The 20,499-nt window shown below is 41.1% G+C and overlaps 1 long non-coding RNA gene across 10 annotated transcripts in view; it reads left to right on the forward strand.

Moving 5' to 3' along the window:
- LOC147363529 (uncharacterized) overlaps positions 1-20,499 on the forward strand; it is a 64,209-nt gene that overhangs the window by 20,347 nt on the left and 23,363 nt on the right. The window contains exon 5 of one of the 10 annotated variants that reach the window (XR_015137250.1): positions 16,679-16,821. The exons of the other annotated variants lie outside the window; for them this stretch is intronic. This is a non-coding gene — a long non-coding RNA (uncharacterized LOC147363529). Of the gene's footprint in view, positions 1-16,678; positions 16,822-20,499 lie in introns of those variants that run through there. 10 annotated transcript variants of the gene reach the window in all.

Here is a 20,499-nt window from a genome sequence, read left to right on the forward strand (position 1 = left end):
TTTTGGAGCCCAGAAAAATAAAGTCTGACACTGTTTCCACTGTTTCCCCATCTATTTCCCATGAAGTGGTGGGACCGGATGCCATGCTCTTCATTTTCTGAATGTTGAGCTTTAAGCCAACTTTTTCACTCTCCACTTTCACTTTCATTAAGAGGCTTTTTAGTTCCTCTTCACTTTCTGCCATAAGGGTGGTGTCATCTGCATATCTGAGGTTATTGATACTTCTCCCGGCAATCTTGATTCCAGCTTGTGCTTCTTCCAGCCCAGCGTTTCTCATGATGTACTCTGCATATAAGTTAAATAAACAGGGTGACAATATACAGCCTTGATGTCCTCCTTTTCCTATTTGGAACCAGTCAGGTTTCATTTGTTTTTGCTTTTATTTCATCTTGGGGGACTGAGCTAAGAAAATACTGCTATGATTTATGTCAGAGAATGTTTTACTGCTTTTCTCTTCTAGTTGTCTGGTGTTATGTCTTTACGTCTTTAAGCCATTTTGAGTTTATTTTTGTGTATGCTGTGAGGAAGTGTTCAACTTCATTGATTTATATGTGGCTGCCCAGCTTTCCCAACACCACTTGATGAAGAGACTTTCTCTACTGTCTATTCTTGCCTCCTTTGTTGACTGTATAGGTGAGGATTTAATTTGGGGGCTCTCTCTTCTGTTTCATTAATCTATGTTTTTAATGCAATACCATCCTGTTTTGATTACTATAGCTGTGTAGTGTTCTCTGAAGTCTGGAAAGATTATGCCTCCAGTTTTGTTCTTTATTCTCTAGATTGCTTTGGAAATTCTGGGGCTTTTGTGGTTCCATATACATTTTAGGATTATTCTATTTCTGTGAAAAATGTCATGTGTAATTTGATAGGGATCATATTAAATCTTTAGATTGCTTTGGGTAGTATAGCCATTTCAACAATATTAATTCTTTCAATTAAAGAGCATGTTATATCTTTCTATTTATTTGAAATCATCTTCAGTTTCCTTTATCAATGTTTTATAGTTCTCAGCATATAAGTTTTTCACCTATTTGGTCAGTTTATTCCTAAGCATTTTGTGTGTTTGTGTGTGTGCTTTTCTGTGTCTGTGTGATGTGATTTTAAATGGAGTTTTTTTTTTTTTTTAACTTTCTCAGATGTTTTATTAATGTAAAGAAATGCAGTATTTTGTGTGTGTGTGTGTTTGTGTGTAATAAAGTTTTATTAAAGTATAAAGGAGATAGAGAAAGCTCCTGCCATAGGCATCAGAAGGCAGAAAGAGTACCCACTTGCTAGTGTTAGCAATGAAGTTATATACTCTTCAATGAATCCAAAGAATGTCTGGAGGTTGTAAAGACCTCACCAGACCTACTCCCATAATTTACATTTTAAGATAACAGAATTAGCCAGAAGGTTTAATCCAGTGACTGTCCTCAGGCAGGATACATCCTTGTAAAGACCAGGTCCACTCCCATAATTTACATTTTAAGATTACAGAATTAGCCAGGTTTAATCCAGAGACTGTCCTCAGGCAGGATACATTATTGTTATATAATCCTAAGGAATGTAGAGAAGGAAAAAAAAAAAGTTTGTCCTTTCTTCCTCCTTGAGAATTCCAGGCCCTTCTCTTCTTGGGGACCCCTAGTCTCCTTATCAGCCTGCCTAGGAAATGACTCTCTCATTCCCCCCTTTTCTTTTAGGAGAATTATGTTGCCTAGGGAAAAGGGGCGTCATTCTCGTTCCATAACTGCTTCCAAGCTGACATGGGGCATTGTCCCTAAATTAGTGAGGCAACATATTCTCCTAATCCTCATATTGAGGATATCTGATCCAGGGGACCCAAATAGTAGTTGGAGGAAGCTGCAGCAGTAGCAGGAGTTTGAGTAACCATTTGTAACTTAAAAGCTTTCATGCGGCTAGAAACAAATCCAGTTATACAGTTACAGATGCAGGCAACATAGTCATTAAAACAAGTTAAAATCGAAATTAAAAGTCACATTATGTACATAGTTAAAGTGCAACGTGTTGCACCAGTCCATTTTAGGGTTGGTAGATGTCATCAGATGAAGAGGCATCGCATGTGATTGTCGTCAAAGGTATTCACAGACTTGGAGAAAGTCTTTTCCTTGAAGTGGAGATGTCCACCTCCGGAAGCCTTCCACTGATGAAGAGGGGAGTGCTCCACAGACCCAGCAGTTAAACCGATTGTGGAATGCAGCATAGGAGTGAGCCCAGGACAGGAAGGCATTGTCTTGAGGATCAAATGGCAGACTCAGGATTTTTGGAGTCAGCAGAAGTAGACTCACATAGATTATCAGGCCCATCCGCTGCTCTTTGCTTAACTCTAGAGCTCGGGTCAGAGCCACAAGCTCCGCTAACTGAGCACTGGTTCCCTGAGGGAGAGATTTTGCTTCCAAAACCTGTTCAGCAGTCACCACAGCGTAACCTGCTTTACGCTTTCCATCCTGAACAAAAGAACTGCCATCTGTAAATATTTCCATGTCAGGATTGTCTAATGGGGTATCCTTTAGATCCTCCCGAGTGGATAGTTTAAAGTTAGGAATTGAGAACTATCGTGATCAGGTGTTTCATTTTCCTTCTCAGGAAGGAAAGTGGCAGGATTTAGATTTCCACAAACTTTAAGCTTAGTTACTGGTCCTTCTAGGAGAAGGCAATGGCACCCAACTCCAGTACTCTTGCCTGGAAAATCCCATGGATGGAGGAGCCTGGTGGGCTGCAGTCCATGGGGTCGCTAAGAGTCAGACACGACTGAGCGACTTCACTTTCACTTTTCACTTTCCTGCATTGGAGAAGGCAATGGCAACCCACTCCAGTGTTCTTGCCTGGAGAATCCCAGGGACGGGGAGCCTGGTGGGCTGCCGTCTTTGGGGTCGCACAGAGTCGGACACGACTGAAGTGACTTAGCAGCAGCAGCAGCACTGGTTTTCTAACAAAGAAGCCTACTGTCTGTCATCCAAATACTAACCTTAGAATTTAATATTCCATGCACATCATGAAAAGTCAGTAAGGTAAGGTTTTGTCCATTATTTTTAAAGCTTCAGGTGCTAATAAAGCCACTGCCCCAGTTACTCTTAGGCAGTGGGGCCACCCACGTGAAATTACATCTAATTCTCTGCTTAGATAAGCAATAGGTTGAGGCCCTAGGGTTTGTGTCAAAACTCCCAATGCCACACCTTTTCTTTCAGTGACAAACAAATTAAATTCTGACCCTGTGGGCAAGCTCAGAGCTGGGGCTTGCAGGAGAGCAATCTGAAGAACCTTAAAAGCCTTTTGAGTTTCTGGAGACCAAACCAGTTTGTCGGTTTGGGCCTGCTGAGTTTCAGCTATAAGTTTATATAAAGGCTGGGCAAGTTCCCCATAACCCAGAATCCAAATGCGACACTAACCTGTGATTCCCAAAAATCCTCTCAATTGTCTTAAAGTCATAGGCAGGGGATGATTTAGTATAGGTTTAATTCTCTCAGGGCCTATGGCCCTAGTTCCTTCCGATATGATTAGGCCCAGATATCTAACCAGATTGTTGACAAAGCTGAGCCTTTTCTCTTGATGCCTTGTAACCACAGCCTGCCAGAAAGTTTAAGAAATCTTCTGAGGCTCGCGAACAAGCTTCCTCTGTCTCAGCACGGAGCAAGATATCATCTACATATTGTAACACCTCCGCTTCAGAGCTATTAAAGTTTAAAAAGAAATGCAGTATATTTCTGTATGCTAATCTTATGTTCTGCTAACTTACTGAATTCATTTATCAGTTCTAATACTTTTTGTGTGTAGTCTTTAGGGTTTTCTATATAGAATATCTTATCACCTGCCTGTATTGACAGTTTTACTTTTTCCCTTTTGATTTGGATATCTTTTCTTTTTCTTGTTTGATTGCTAAGTCTAGAAATTCCATTACTATGTTGAATGGAAATGGTGACAGTATGGGCATCCTAGTCTTATTTCAGATTTTAGCAGGAGTCTTTCAGCTTTTCATCATTGAGGAGTATGTTGGCTAGGGTTTGTCATAAACTGTTTTTATTGACATATTTTTTCTATACCCACTTTGGTGAGAGTTTTTATCATGAATGGATTTTGAATTTTATGAAATGGTTTTTCTGCATCTGTTGATGAACATGTGGTTTCTGTCTCATTGATGTTGTGTATCTCAATGATTTTGCATGTGTTGAACCATCCTTGCAATCTTGTTGAATCCAATTTGATCATGGTGTATAATCCTTTACATGTACTGTTGGATTTGGTTTGCTGGTGTTTTATTGAGGATTTCTTCATCTATATTCATGAAGATATGGGCCTGTAATAATCTTTTGAGGGGAGTGCTTTTGTCTGGTTTTGGTATCAGGGTGATGGTGATGCCTCTTCAATCCTTTGAAAGAGTTCAAAAAGGATAGGTATAAGTTCCTCTTTGTATGTTTGGCAGAATTCCCCAATGAAGCCATCTGGTCCCGGACTTTTGTTTGCAGGGAATTTTTTTAAAATAACCAATTCTGTTTCAGATCTAGTGATCAGTTTGTTCAAATTATCTTTCTTCTTGACTCAGTTATGGCAGACTGTATGTTACTAGAAACTTGTCCATTTCTTCCAGGTTGTCCATTTTGTTGGCATATAACTGTTCATAGTATTCATAGTATTTTTTTTAATTACTGCAGTATCAGTTATTTCTCCTTTTTCATTTCTTATTTCATTATTTGAGTCCTGTCACTTTTCTTCTTGGTAAGGCTGATTAGAGGTTTGTTGGATTTTGTTTAGTTTTAAAATTTTAATTTCCTCTTTGAGCCATTGGTTTTTTAGTAGAATGTTTAATCTTCATGTTGCTGTTTTTTGTTTCTCTTTCTGTGGCTCATTTCCAGTTTTATGCCATTGTGGTCAGAAAAGATTCTTGAAATAATTTCTACCCTCTTTAATTGTTGAGCGTTTTGTGTCCTAGTTTGTGGTCTATCCCAGAGAAAGTTCCACGTGCATTTAAAAAGAATGTGTTCTGCTTTTTTGGGACCTAGTATTCTGTAGATACCAATTAAATCTAAGTGTTTTGTCATTTAGGATCTCTGCCTTACTGATTTTTCTGTCTGGAAGATTATTGCCAGTGAGGTGTTAAATTCTCTTATTATTGTATTCCTATTAATTTCTTCTTTTATGTCTGTTACTATTTTTATATATTTAGGTGCTCCTATTTTTCAAAATTGGAGTATCACTGATTTACGGTGCTTTGTTAATTTCTGCTGTACAGCAAAGTGATTCAGTTTTACATATATACATATTATTGTTTAATATTATTTTCCATGGTTTATCATAGGATACTGAATATAGAGTCTTTACTATTATATATTCTTGGGGTTATTTCTGGGCTTTGTATTCTGTTCCATTGAACTATATGTCTGTTTTTGTGCCAGTACCATGCTGTTTGATTACTGTACCTTTGTAGTATTATTTGAAGTGTGGAGGGTTATACCTGCTGCTTTGTTCTTTTTCTACAGGATTGCTGTGGCATTTCTGAGTCTTTTTGGCTCTAAATTTTAGGATTATTCTAGTTCAGTGAAAAATTTCATGGGCAATTTAATAGGGATAGCATTAAATCTGTAGATTACTTTGGGTAGTATGCCATATTATATTAATTCTTCCAATAGAAGAGCATGGGGTAACCTTCCATTTCTTTGAATCATCAGTTTCCTTTGTTAATATTTTATACTTCTCAGCATAAGTCTTCAACCTTCTTGGTCAGCTTTATTCCTAAGCATCTTTTTTGGTGTGATTTTGAGAGGTATTGTTTTTTAACATTCCTTTTCTGATATTGTTAGTGTAAAGAAATACAACTGACTTCTGTAAATCTGTTACTAAGTCCAAGCTCATTCTGTTCACTGCACGACAGCCCGATTAATTGGAGATGAGATGTTGAGGCAAGGAATACAACTTTATTTGGAAACCAACTGCCCAAGATGGCAGACTCATGTCTAAAATAACCATCTTATCTGGGTCTGGATGCCAGATTCTTTTATAGAATGATGTGTGTGTGTGTGTGGCGGGAGCTGGAGAGAGGTGAGGAGGTAAAGTTTAAATGGCCATGAATCTTAAAAACATCTCCTGGAATAGCTAGCCTCGGGACAGGGAGGTGTTAATTTCTTACTTCCTGTAGCCATCTGCAGGTGGACAGGGCTCTAAACAAAGGCATTTTGGTTTAACACTCGGGCAGAGTGGATAGGGTTCCCCAAGGCAAGCCATTATGTATGGACAGTATCCTTTTAGTGAACAAAAACAATGAGAAGCAAAAGTTAAAGTGAAAGAAGCAGGTACAACATGGACTCAATTCTTCCCTATAACAAGTCCCCACTGTCACTGTCCATCCCGTAATCTTGTAGGGGAAAAAAGGGCCAATGACCATTCTAATTGTTTCTGGTTGTGTCTTATCAGATGAATCTCTCTGGTAATGTCTGCCATTGGTGCTAGTGTTCCCAAGGTTACTTCTTCTGATCCTATACGGGAAGTTTCTATTTTATACCTGTAGACTTTAAAAATATTAAAACCTAAAAGTTAAGGTTTTATTTGGTGGGAATTTTGAGGACTTCAAGCCCAGGAGGCAATACCTTGAGTTAAGGAATTCAGTGCTTTTCTATGTACGGGAAGATCTAAGAATCTGGGATGCTGAAATCATTTCCTTGATATGCACCTCTGCTATCTGGGGCCTATATCCTAAGTTTCCTCAGGGTTCACCGTAGGGAGTAGCAGTAGTCTGATGGCTGCTGGATAGCAGGTACTTTTCTCCTTCTTGAGTTTCCTCAGGGTTCACTGGCTCATGTTAGAGGGCTACCTCAGATCCTGTCCTCTCAGTAAGAAATTTAACCAAGATTTGCGAGACGTTTCATGATCATATTTTGTCCCACAGCTCTGGGAGGTTCATCCCAGATCAGGAGAAAAATTTTGATATGCCACTTCAGGTGCTAAGTTTTGGATTAGACTCCTATCAATAATTAAAGATTCTTTGGATCTTGTCTATGATCCAGGACACATTTTCCCTTGTTGCCTCTTCCCATACCTCAGTTCAGTTCAGTTCAATCGGTCAGTCGTGTCCGACTCTTTGCGACCCCATGAATCGCAGCACGCCAGGCCTCCCTGTCCATCACCAACTCCCAGAGTTCACTCAGACGTGAGTCCATCGAGTCAGTGATGCCATCCAGCCATCTCATCCTCTGTGGTCCCCATCTCCTCCTGCCCCCAATCCCTCCCAGCATCAGAGTCTTTTCCAATGAGTCAACTCTTCGCATGAGGTGGCCAAAGTACTGGAGTTGCAGCTTTAGCATCATTCCTTCCAAAGAAATCCCAGGGCTGAGCTCCTTCAGAATGGACTGGTGGATCTCCTTGAAGTCCAAGGGACAATCAAGAGTCTTCTACAACACCACAGTTCAAAGGCATCAATTTTTCAGTGCTCACCTTTCTTCACAGTCCAACTCTCACATCCATACATGACGACTGGAAAGTGGATCACAATAAACTGTGGAAAATTCTGAAAGAGATGGAAATACGAGACCACCTGACCTGCCTCTTGAGAAATCTGTATGCAGGTCAGGAAGCAACAGTTAGAACTGGACATGCAACAAGAGACTGGTTCCAAATAGGAAAAGGAGGACGTCAAGGCTGTATATTGTCACCCTGCTTATTTAACTTCTATGCAGAGTACATCATGAGAAACGCTGGGCTGGAAGGAGCACAAGCTGGGAGAAATATCAATAACCTCAGATATGCAGATGACACCACCCTTATGGCAGAAAGTGAAAAGGAACTCAAAAGCCTCTTGATGAAAGTGAAAGTGGAGAGTGAAAAAGTTGGCTTAAAGCTCAACATTCAGGAAAACAAAGATCATGGCATCCAGTCCCATCACTTCATGGGAAATAGATGGGGAAACAGTGGAAACAGTGTCAGACTTTATCTTTTTGGGCTCCAAAATCACTGCAGATGGTGATTGCAGCCATGAAATTAAAAGACCCTTACTCCTTGGAAGGAAAGTTATGACCAACCTAGATAGCATATTCAAAAGCAGAGACATTAGTTTGCCAACAAAGGTTTGTCTAGTCAAGGCTATGGTTTTTCCTGTGGTCATGTATGGATGTGAGAGTTGGACTGTGAAGAAGGCTGAGCGCTGAAGATTTGATGCTTTTGAACTGTGGTATTGGAGAAGACTCTTGAGAGTCCCTTGGACTGCAAGGAGATCCAACCAGTCCATTCTGAAGGAGATCAGCCCTGGGATTTCTTTGGAAGGAATGATGCTAAAGCTGAAACTCCAGTACTTTGGCCACCTCATGCGAAGAGTTGACTCTTTGGAAAAGACTCTGATGCTGTGATGGATTGGGGGCAAGAGGATAAGGGGACGACAGAGGATGAGATGGCTGGATGGCATCACTGACTCGATGGATGTGAGTCTGGGTGAACTCCAGGAGTTGGTGATGGACAGGGAGGCCTGGCGTGCAAAGAGTTGGACTGAGCGACTGAACTGAACTGAACTGACTAGACGGACCTTTGTTGGCAAAGTAATATCTCTGCTTTTCAATATGCTATCTAGGTTGGTCATAACTTTTCTTCCAAGGAGTAAGCATCTTTTAATTTCATGGCTGCAGTCACCATCTGCAGTGATTTTGGAGCCCCAAAAAATAAAGTCTGACACTGTTTCCACTGTTTCCCCATCTATTTCCCATGAAGTGATGGGACCAGATGCCATGATCTTCGTTTTCTGAATGTTGAGCTTTAAGCCAACTTTTTCACTCTCCACTTTCACTTTCATCAAGAGGCTTTTTAGTTCCTCTTCACTTTTCTGCCATAAGGGTGGTGTCATCTGCATATCTGAGGTTATTGTTATTTCTCCCAGCAGTCTTGATTCCAGCTTGTGCTTCTTCCAGCCCAGCGTTTCTCATGATGTACTCTGCATAGAAGTTAAGTAAGCAGGGTGACAATATACAGCCTTGACGTCCTCCTTTTCCTATTTGGAACTAGTCTGTTGTTCCATGTCCAGTTCTAACTGTTGCTTCCTGACCTGCATATAGGTTTCTCAAGAGGCAGGTCAGGTGGTCTTGTATTCCCATCTCTTGAAGAATTTTCCACAGTTTATTGTGATCCACACAGTCAAAGGCTTTGGCATAGTCTGCTGCTGCTGCTGCTAAGTTGCTTCAGTCGTGTCTGACTGTGTGTGACCCCATAGACGGCGGCCCACCAGGCTCCCCCGTCCCTGGGATTCTCCATGCAAGAACACTGGAGTGGGTTGCCATTTCCTTCTCCAATGCATGAAAGGGAAAAGTGAAAGTGAAGTTGCTCAGTCGTGTCTGACTCTTCACGACCCCATGGTCTGCAGCCTAGCAGGCTCCTCTGTCCATGGGATTTTCCAGGCAAGAGTACTGGAGTGGGGTGCCATTGCCTTCTCCATTGGCATAGTCAGTAAAGCAGAAATAGATGTTTTTCTGAAACTCTCTTGCTTTTTCGATGATCCAGCAGATGTTGGCAATTTGATCTCTGGTTCCTCTGCCTTTTCTAAAACCAGCTTGAACATCTGGAATTTCATGGTTCATGTATTGCTGAAGCCTGGCTTGGAGAATGAGCATTCTTTGGCCTTGCCTTTCTTTGGGATTGGAATGAAAACTGACCTTTTCCAGTCCTGTGGCCACTGCTGAGTTTTCCAAATTGGCTGGCATATTGAGTGCAGCACTTTCACAGCATCATCTTTCAGGATTTGTAATAGCTTAACTGGAATTCCATCACCTCCACTAGCTTTGTTCGTAGTGATGCTTTCTAAGGCCCACTTGACTTCACATTCCAGGATGCCTGGCTCTAGGTCAGTGATCACACCAGCATGGTTATCTTGGTCGTGAAGATCGTTTTTGTACAGTTCTTCTGTGTATTCTTGCCACCTCTTCTTCATATCTTTTGCTTCTGTTAGGTCCATACCATTTCTGTCCTTTATCGAGCCCATGTTTGTATGAAATGTTCCCTTGGTATCTCTAATTTTCTTGAAGAGATCTCTAGTCTTTCCCATTCTGTTGTTTTCCTCTATTTCTTTGCATTGATTGCTGAGGAAGGCTTTCTTATCTCTCCTTGCTATTCTTCGGAACTCTGCATTCAAATGGGAATATCTTTCCTTTTCTCCTTTGCTTTTTGCTTCTCTTCTTTTCTCAGCTAATTATAAGGCCTCCTCAGACAGCCATTTTTCCTTTTTGCATTTCTTTTCCATGGGGGTGGTCTTGATCCCTGTCTCCTGTACAATGTCACGAACCTCCGTCCATAGTTCATCAGACACTCTTGTCTATCAGATCTAGTCCCTTGAATCTATTTCTTACTTCCACTGTGTAATCATAAGGGATTTGATTTAGGTCATACCTGAATGGTCTAGTGGTTTTCCCTACTGTCTTCAATTTAAGTCTGAATTTGGCAATAAGGAGTTCATGATCTGAGCCACAGTCAGCTCCTGGTCTTGTTTTGGTTGACTGTATAGAGCTTCTCCATCTTTGAAGAATGGCAAACCATTCAATATCACAGTAATCGAAGTCTATGCCCCAACCAGTAATGCTGAAGAAGCTGAAGTTGAACGGTTCTATGAAGACTTACAAGACCTTTTAGAACTAACACCCAAAAAAGATGTCCTTTTCATTATAAAGGACTGGAATTCAAAAGTAGGAAGTCAAGAAACACCTGGAGTAACAGGCAAATTTGGCCTTGGAATACGGAATGAAGCAGGGCAAAGACTAATAGAGTTTTGCCAAGAAAATGCACTGGTCAGAGCAAACACCCTCTTCCAACAACACAAGAGAAGACTCTACACATGGACATCACCAGATGGTCAACACCGAAATCAGATTGATTATACTCTTTGCAGCCAAAAATGGAGAAGCTCTTCCCATACCGAGAATCACACTATTATAATTATCTTATGTTGTAAATGTGATCTATTTCCTTAAGATGTTTAGCCATAGAGGTTTTATTGGAGGCTTGGTTACATATTGGGTACTGTAAGAAACAACACTCATAAATGAGGCACGCTGTATGTAATATAGCTTGCAACACTGACGAAAACACAGTGCAGCAGGGAGATAACAAAGCAATGTTTGGAAACAAAGAACAAATTAAAACAATGATTAGTATAACTGATGGTAATGCAGTTGTAATAATTGAGTGATCAAAGGAGCCATAACTGATTTAATGACCTGTCTGCAGTTTCAGTGTACCATCTGTGCGTACTTGGACATGTGTGGCTTTGAGATAAGCATATGCCACTGGCAGGATCAATTAGGTAGAGAAAAAAATTAATGTTTAAATTCTGCTTACAGAGGTATAATTTACCAAATTACTCTGTTGTAATTAGTTTAAGGAGAAGGTTTTTTTTAACATGGAAAACACAGATTTAAGCTAGTAATATTTTTTTAGCTTGAAACCCTAAAAATTATAACCATACTTAGGGACTGAGATGGCCAAAGCCTTTTAAACTAATATTTATGGAAAACAAGTCAAGTTTTATTTTACCTTCTTTTTAAAATTTGCATTTTAGAAGGACAGCAGAGATGAGGGTTCTTTTGAAGACCAGACAGGATGTTTGCATCTCAAAGATACATGTAAGCTTTTTCTAGGATGACTTTGTTTTTCCTTTGTTTAATACTTACAAGCCTCTTGAGATTAATTGAGAAAGTTTTGGGAGTGGTAGAAGGATTGGTGGGCTTTGGATTAGTTTTGGAGACACACTTCTGGTCATGTAAATACTACATTTGTAAACAAAGGACAGGTTTGGTTTGGTTTTTTCCCAAAGAATTGGGAGACTATCTCAATGATATTCAAGGACCCATTTACTTATGTTGCAAAGTCTTACTTTTCCTCATTTAGTTGAGAAGGCTTCTTCTTAAATTCCTATCAGGTTCTGAATATTAGCTATGCTTAGTTTAGTCAGATCCATGGCTTCCCGTTTTGTCAGTCTATCTATAAACACTTTTGAGCATCTTCCCTAGGTTTTAACCAGTGGCATTCTAGAGGTTATAAGAACAAATGATTTTGTACTTCTTGCAGAAACTCCTGTGTCAGGGGTATGAAACTGTTTACCTCAGACTGGGACCGGAACCCATGTGCTGGGACTTAAACCCAGCCAAAACCCACGGTACCTAGTTTCAGAACCTAATGAAGCTCAGGTTCTTTATCCCAGAAAGAATTCAGTGAGAGACAAAGTGATAGCTAAGAAATAGATTTATTTAGAGAGAAACACACTCCACAGACAGAGTGTGGGCCATTGCAGAGGGCGAGTGCTGCAGCTGGGAAGTGTGGCGTGGTTAGTTTTTATGGGTTGGGTAATTTCATAGGCTAATGAGTGGAAGGATTATTCCAACTATTTTGGGGAAGGGGTGGAGGTTTCCAGGAATTGGGCCACCACCCACTTCTGGTCTTTTGACCCTGCCTTGGAACTGTCATGGCACCTCTGGGTATGTCATTTAGCTTGCTGATTGAGAATCAAGGTCCAGTTGAAGTTGACTTGTCTGCCATCTTGGACTCAGTTCAGTTGCTCAGTCATGTCCGACTCTTTGAGGCCCTATGGACTGCAGCACACCAGGCCTCCCTGTCCATCACCAACTCCCAGAGCTTACTCAAACTTACGTCCATGGCATCGGTGATGCCATCCAACCATCTCATCTTCTATTGTCCCCTTCTCCTCCTGCCTTCAATCTTTCCCAGCATCAGGGTCTTTTCCAGTGAGTCAGTTCTTCACATCAGGTGGCCAAAGTATTGTAGTTTCAGCTTCAGCATCAGTCCTTCCAATGAACATTTGAACTGATTTCCTTCAGGACAGACTGGTTGGATTTCCTTGCAGTCCAAGGGACTCTGAAGGGTCTTCTCTAACACCACAGTTCAAAAGCATCAATTCTTTGGTGCTCAGCTTTCTTTACAGTCCAACTTTCTTTATGGTCCAGTGAGTCAGGTACTGCAATGTAAAACCCATCAGTCTACAAAAGAGGTAGGATGAAAATTTGGTTTCTGGGAGATAGAACAAAATAAGCTCACCCAGGGATCGAACCTGCATCTCTTATGTCTACCTGCACTGGCAGGCGAGTTCTTTACCACTCGTACCACTTGGGAAAGCCCGTGGCTTGACCACATCCAATTTACTTTGATACATGGACCTAACATTCCAGGATCCTATGCAATATTTTTCTTTACAGTATTGGACATTATTCTCACTACCAGACACATTCACAACTGAACGTCATTTCTGCTTTGGCCTAGCTGCTTCATTCTTTCTGGAGCTATTAGTAATAGCCCTCAACTCTTCCCCAGTAGCATATCAGACACTTTCTGACCTGAGGGGTTTATCTTCTGGTGTCACATCTTTTTGCCTTTTCATACGATTCATGGGATTCTTACAGCAAGATACTGGAGTGGTTTGCCATTTCCTTCTCCAGTGGACCATATTTTGTCAGAACTCTTCACTGTGACCCGTCCACCTTGAGTGGCCTTGCACGGCATGACTCATAGCTTCACTGAGTTATGCAAGCCCCTTCACTACACCTAGGATGTGATCCATGGAGGGATCATCCCAGTGATTACCCAGTAACACTACCACTAGTGCCCTTGTCCCTGCAGTGAGCCACAGCTGCCCTTAGCACCCCAGGAGACCCTCAAAGACCAGCAGATAGGTCTGGCCCAGGCCCCTGTGAAGTCACTGCTTTTTCCCTTGGGTCCCAGTGCACATAAAGGCTTGTGTGTGCCCTCCAAGAATGACATTTCTCTTTCTCCTCCTCCTGTGGAGCTCCTGTTATCAAACCCTGCTGGCCTTCAAAGCCAAATGTTCTTGGGGCTCCTTCTCCCGATATCAGACCCCTAGACTGCAGAGCCTGATGTGGGGCTCAGAACTCTCACTTCTGTGAGAATTTCTGCAATATAATTATTTTCCAGTTTCTGGGTTGCCCAAGTGGTGGGTATAAGATTATATCATAAATATAATATGATATTTAATATAATATTGCCCCTTCTACCATCTCTCTGTGACTTCTCCTTTGTCTTTGGAAGAATATCTTTTTTGGTAGGTGCCAGTCCTTTATTGTCAATGCATTGTTGTTCAGCAGTTGTGATTTTAGTGTTTTCACTAAAATTGGAGGTGAGGTGAGGTCTTTCTATTCCACCATTTTGTCCCCAGATTGACTAGAATCTTTCCTCTCTTATTGCCAGAGGTTTGAGTAGTAAATCTTAGGTGCTCTAATATACGTTTGCTACTGCTAAGTCACTTCAGTCGTGTCCGACTCTGTGCGACCCCATAGATGGCAGCCCACCAGGCTCCCCCATCCCTGGGATCTCCAGGCAAGAACACTGGAGTGGGTTGCCATTTCCTTCTCCAACGCATGAAAGTGAAAAGGGAAAGTGAAGTCGCTCAGTCGTGTCCGACTCTTCGAGACCCCATGGACTGCAGCCTACCAGGCTCCTCCATCCATGGGATTTTCCAGGCAAGTGTACTGGAGTGGGGCGCCATTGCCTTCTTCGAACATATGTTTACATAATTCTTATTTGAGAGTTGAGATGATTAGAAAGTGCTTTAGTGCTGCACTTATTAGAGCAATTCCTAAACCCATGGTTATGGTTTCTCCCCACTGAGTGGGGCACATGACATTAACAGTCATGTGGCATTAACTGTCTTCTTGCACTGTTGACCTAACTGAAATGTTCATGAACCTCATTTTTTTTTACATTTAGAGTTGTTTCTACCAACATGAGAACATTAAAATATACCAGGAGAATTCAAATACATGTTAGAGTAGGAAATAGTCTCTTGTGTGTGAAAACACTACATCTAAATTATGGCATTCTTTTGAATCTATAAACATTTTTTTAGAGACATGATGAAGTTGTACAAAAAAAAAAAATAGTTGATGTATTTAAGGGTTTGCTTTGCTGGATTTGTACTTAGTGCTCATTTCAACTAATATGGCAGAGTTCAAGAATGTAAATTCAAGTTGCATAGGCTTAAATTAGATAGCCAGGCGTAGTTTTGGAGCAGTATTTGATTTTTATGCCAAAAGTATAGAACGTTACTGATTGCTAGTATTTTATGCTACAGAAACAGTCCTGTGGATGGACAGAGGAAGAGACCTCTTATTCAGGCAGTTGGAAAACACATATATTAGCATAATGGGCTATATAAAATTGGACTAGAAGGCACTTGCTGCATGCCTGTCTCTTCATGGCTGATGAAATAGGAGGACAGCCACAGAATCCAAAACTTGAGACTTGGAGGACAACTGGGCTCTAAAAGTAAAACTGTGATAACTACTGAAAAGAGCTAAAAGAATCATATATATTACAGAAAATTTCCTTCTAGGACTGTAAAAACTTAGCTTGAACTGTAACTTCTATTTTGTCTATGTATCTTAATCACATATATAGGCATCTCCTGCTTACTGTCAGTTTTCTGTGAAAAATTAAAGTTTCTGTGTGAAAATGCTAAAAGAATTTGATACACTGCAACTAAAATAGGTTTCTCTGGTGGCGCTGGTGGTAAAGAACCTGCTTGCCAATGTAGGAGATTTAAGAGAGACAATTTGATCCCTGGGTTGGGAAGATTCCCTGGAGAAGGGCATGGCCACCCACTCCATTATTCTTGCCTGAAGAATCCCATGGACAGAGGAACCTGGAGGGCTACAATCCATAGGGCCACAAAGACTCAGACACAACTGAAGTGACTTATCATGAATGCACGCAGCCAAAACCCCCCACTTTCCTAGAAATAAAAACAATGTAGTGATGCTACAATGTATTATGCTTAAAACACCTTGATCATCAATGAAGTTTCCTTCAGTTCAGTTGCTCAGTCGTGTCTGACTGTTTGTGACCCCATGAATCGCAGCACACCAGGCCTCCCTGTCCATCACCAACTCCCGGAGTTCACTCAAACTCATGTCCATCAAGTTGGTGATGCCATCCAGCCATCTCATCCTCTGTTGTCCCCTTCTCCTCCTGCCCCCAATCCCTCCCAGCATCAGGGTCTTTTCCAATGAGTTCTGTTGTGACCCACTCATGTGGGTTCCTTTTCCACAACTGGACATGTGCTCAGTCTTGTCACTCCATATCAATAGGAGAAAACAAGAGCTCGATGGCCATGGGAAACACTGTGGAAGTGCATTCAAGAGCAGCACAGGAGCCATGGCTGGTCACACTGAGTACAGCGTGCCAGGCCTTTCAATGTCAGTGATGTCCCAGGACACATCCACTTGGTTGGTACTGTTTGGGCTTTTCAAACATCTGTGATTCCAACTATTTTATTTGGAATATAAGTCTTTGCCAACATCATTTGAAATGCTATATTGAATTGTGGGGGGGTATACATTTTTCCTATATAAATGTTAGTTGAAAACTGTTGATAGGTACATTCTATGATGCTGGGGTATTGTTTTAGCTTCCCAGTGCTGCTGCAACAAATAACCACAAACTTAAGTGGCTTCAAACAACACACATTTGTTATCTTACAGTGATACAGGTTAGAGGTTGACACAAGCTTCACTAGACTAAAATCAAGGTATCTGCAGCATAGCATTCTGGAGGCTCCAGATGACAATAACTGCACCTTGCCTTTTTCAGCTGCTTGAGGCTATCCACATTCTTTGGCTCCTGGTGTCTCCCCACTTTACCCCATCTTCAAAGCTATCAGTAGCAGGCAGTCTCATGTCCCATTTGACTTCTTCTATAGCTGAGTGCTGAAGAATTGATGGCTTTGAACTGTGGTGTTGGAGAAGAGTCTTGAGAGTCCCTTGGACTGCAAGGAGATCCAACCAGTCCATTCTGAAGGAGATCAGCCCTGGGATTTCTTTGGAGGGAATGATGCTAAAGCTGAAACTCCAGTACTTTGGCCACCTCATGTGAAGAGTTGACTCATTGGAAAAGACTCTGATGCTGGGAGGGATTGGGGGCAGGAAGAGAAGGGGACGACAGAGGATGAGATGGCTGGATGGCATCACTGACTCAATGGACGTGAGTCTGAGTGAACTCCGGGAGTTGGTGATAGACAGGGAGGCCTGGTGTGCTGTGATTCATGGGGACGCAAAGAGTCAGACACAACTGAGCGACCGAACTGAACTGATAGTCACTCATCCCCTTGATGCTCCTATTCTGCCACCTTTTCCTTCCATTCTTGTAGTTACAGGGGGGCCATCTAAATAATCTCTACTTTAAGGCCAGCTGATTAATAATCTTAATTCCCTTTTGACATATGCGGTAACATTCACAGGTTCTAGGGGTTAGGACATGGACATTTCATTTATTTATTTAACTGAAGTATAGTTGATTTACAATGTCGTGCTAATTTCTGCTGTACAAAGTGACTCAGTTATATACATATATATTCTTTTCCCGTTATGGTTTATCTCAGGAGATTAGATATGGTTCCCTGGGATGTACAGTAGGACCTCGTTGTTTATTCCCTCTAAGTGTAATAGTTTGCATCTACTAACCCGAACCTCCCGGTCTACCCCCTCCCTCTCCTTCCCCTCGGCAGCCACAATTCTATGTCTATGAATCAATTTCTGTTTTGTAGATAGGTGCATTTGCGCCATATTTTAGAGTCCACATGTAAGTTTTATCGCGTCGTATTTGTCTTTCTCTTTCTGACTTCGTATGATAATCTCGAGTTGCATTCATGTTGCAGCAAATGGCATTCTTTCATTCTTTTTTATGGCTGAGTAGTATTGTACTGTATATACCCCATCTTCTTATCTATTCATCTGGCAATGGACATTTAGGTGGTTTCCCTGTCTTGACTATTGTGAACAGTGCTGCTGTGAATATAGGGGTGCGTGTGTCTTTTTGAATTACAGTTTTGTCCAGATATATGCCCAGGAATGGCACTGCTGGATCATATGGTAATTTCAGTTTTCTGAGAAACCTCCATACTGTTTTCCATAGTGGCTGTAACAATTTACATTCCCACCAGCAGTGTAGGAGGGTTCCCTTTTTTCCCATGACCTCTCCAGCATTTATTATTTGTAGACTTTTTAATGATGGCATTCTGACTGGTATGAGGTAGTACCTCATTGTAGGTTTGATTTGCATTTCTCTAATAATTATTGATGTTGAGCATCTTTTCAGGTGCCTACTGGCCATCTATATGTCTTCTTTGGAGAAATGCCTGTTTAGATCTGTTCATTTTTCAATTGGATTGTTTGGTTTTTTTGTTGAATTGTATGAGCTGTTTGTATATTTTGAAGATTAAACCTTTGTTGGTATCCTAACTTGCAAATTGGGCTTCCCTGATAGCACAGATGGTAAAGAATCTGCCTGCAATGCAGGAGACCCCTGTTCAATTCCTGGGTTGGGAAGATCCTCTGGTGAAGGGATGGGCTATCCACTCCAGTATTCTTGGGCTTCCCTTGTGGCTCAGCTGGTAAAGAATCCCCTGCAATGTGGGAGACCTAGGTTCAATCCCTGGGTTGGGAAGATCCCCTGGAGAAAGGAAAGGCTACCCACTCCAGTATTCTGGCCTGGAGAATTCCATGGATGCTATAATCCATGGGGTTGCAAAGAGTCGGATGTGAGAGACTTTAACTTGCAAATATTTTCTCCCATTTCATAAGTTGTCTTTTCATTTTGTTAATGGTTTCCTCTGACATGCAAAAGCTTGTAAGTGTGATTAGGTCCCATTTGCTTGGTTTTGTTTTTACTTCTGTTACCTTGGGAGATTGACCTAAGACAACATTGGTATGATTTATGTCAGAGAATGTTTTGCTTATGCTTTCTTCTAGGAGTTTTATTGTGTCATGTCTTATGTTTAAGTCTTTAAGCCATTTTGAGTTTATTTTTGTGCATGGTGTGAGGGTGTGTTCTAACTTCATTGATTTAGATCCAGCTCTCCAACTTTCCCAGCACTATTTGCTAAAAAGACTTGCCCAGCTTCCCTGGTGGCTCAAGACAGTAAAAGCGTCTGCCTACAATGTGGGAGATCCAGGTTCAGTCCCTGGGTCAGGAAGATCTCCTGGAGAAGGCAATGGCACCCCACTCCACTATTCTTGCCTGGAAAATCCCATGGACAGAGGAACCTGGTAGGCTGCAGTCCATGGAGTCGGACACGACTGAGCGACTTCACTTTCACTTTTCCAATTTTATATTATTGCCTCCTGTGTTAAAGATTAATTGACCATAGGAGTGTGGGCTTATTCCTGGGTCCTCTGTTCTGTTCCATTGATCTGTATGTGTGTCTTTGCACCAGTAGCACACTGTTTTGATTACTGTAGTTTTGTAGTATTGCCTGAAGTGTGGGAGTGTTATGCCTCCTGCTTTGCCTTTTTTCCCCTCAGGATTGCTTTGGCAATTCTGGGTCTTTTATGGTTCCATATAAATTTTGGATTATTTATTCTAGTTCTGTGAAAAATGTCAGTTAATTTGATAGTAGTAGTAGTCGTGTTAGTCGCTCAATTGTGTCCAAATCTTTGTGACCCCGTGGACTGTAGCCCGCCAGGTTCGTCTCTCCATGGGATTCTCCAGGCAAAATATTGGAGTGGATTGTTACTACCTTCTCCAGAAGGGAGAATTTGATACTGATTGCATTAAATTTGTAGATTGCTTTGAATTCAGTTCAGTTCAGTCGCTCAGTCGTGTCCGACTCTTTGCGACCAACTCCTGGAGTTCACTCAAACTCATGTCCATCGAGTTGGTGATGCCACCCAGCCATCTCATCTTCTGTTGTCCTCCTCTTCTCCTTCCCTCAATCCCTCCCAGCATCAGAGTCTTTTCCAGTGGTCAGCTCTTCACATGAGGTGGCCAAAGTATTGGAGTTTCAGCTTTAGCATCAGTCCTTCCAAAGAACACCCAGGACTTTGAATAGTAAGGCCATTTTAACAATATTAATTCTTCCAATTGAAGAGCATGGGATATCTTTCCATTTCTTTGGATCCTCTTTAATTTCCTTTATTAATGTTTTATGGTTCTCAGCATATAAGTGTTTCACCTCCTTTTTCACATTTATTCCTTGGTGATTTCAAAAGACTTTTTAAAAAAATTCTCTGATACTTCATTGTTAGTATAAAGAAATGCAACTGATTTCTAAATGTTAATCTTGTATCCCATACTTTGCTGAATTTATTTATCAGTTCTAGTAGATTCTGTGTGGAGTCCAAAGGATTTTCTATATATAGTATCATGTCATCTGCATATAGTGACAGCTTTACCTCTTCTCTTCCAATTTAGATACCTTTTACTTCTTTTTCTTCTTTGTTTGCTGCGGCTATAGCTTTCAATACTATGTTAAAGAGAAGTGAGAGTGGGGGCATCCTTGTCTTATTCTAGATTTTAGCAAGACTTTTAGCTTTCATCATTGAGTACTGTGTTGGCTGTGGGTTTTTCATAAATAGCTTTTATGATGTTGAGATATCTTCTCTCCTTACCCACTTTGGTAAGAGTATTATAAATGGATGTTGAATTTTATTACATTTTTTTGTATCTATTGAGATGATAATGGGATATTTTACTTTTATTTTGTTAAAATGGCATATTACATTGATTTTCATATGTTGAATCATC

Source organism: Bos grunniens, chromosome 11 (genome assembly GCF_055505025.1).
Source record: "Bos grunniens cultivar Pamir isolate PY7600 chromosome 11, Bosgru_T2T1.0, whole genome shotgun sequence".
NCBI classification, from domain to species: domain Eukaryota; kingdom Metazoa; phylum Chordata; class Mammalia; order Artiodactyla; family Bovidae; genus Bos; species Bos grunniens.